A 488-nucleotide genomic window follows, 5' to 3' on the forward strand; every position below is an offset into this window, starting at 1 on the left:
TTATTAGATTTTATATTATAACGAAATCATAAGAATTAAAAAATTATAAATATCTCAATAATTATTTATTTATACTATATTATAAAGCGTTTGACAAAAACTTTTAAAAACATTTTTTATGCATAAAGTATTGTTTATTAATGTATATTACTTAAAATTCAAGATTACAAGTAATTGTGCGTACAACTTATTAAAACTTTATGTTTGAATTCGTGTAACTAACTGCGGATAAACATAATCAAATAGATAATAAACATCTCATTTTAAAATATAAAAAATCTAAAATATAATTAGGATAATTATTGAGTTCTAACAGAATACTTAATTATTATTTTTATAAAAAAATATTATTAAACATAAATTAAGTTACTTTGTTACGTTAAATTAAAATATAATAAAAATTTTGAATTAAAAAAATAAACAAACAAAAACTTTTAATTAGATAATTTGATACTAATATTGATATATTTTTTGCAAATTTTATATAA

Source organism: Cynara cardunculus, assembly GCF_001531365.2.
Source record: "Cynara cardunculus var. scolymus isolate 2C chromosome LG 3, CcrdV1, whole genome shotgun sequence".
In the NCBI taxonomy this organism is placed as follows: domain Eukaryota; kingdom Viridiplantae; phylum Streptophyta; class Magnoliopsida; order Asterales; family Asteraceae; genus Cynara; species Cynara cardunculus.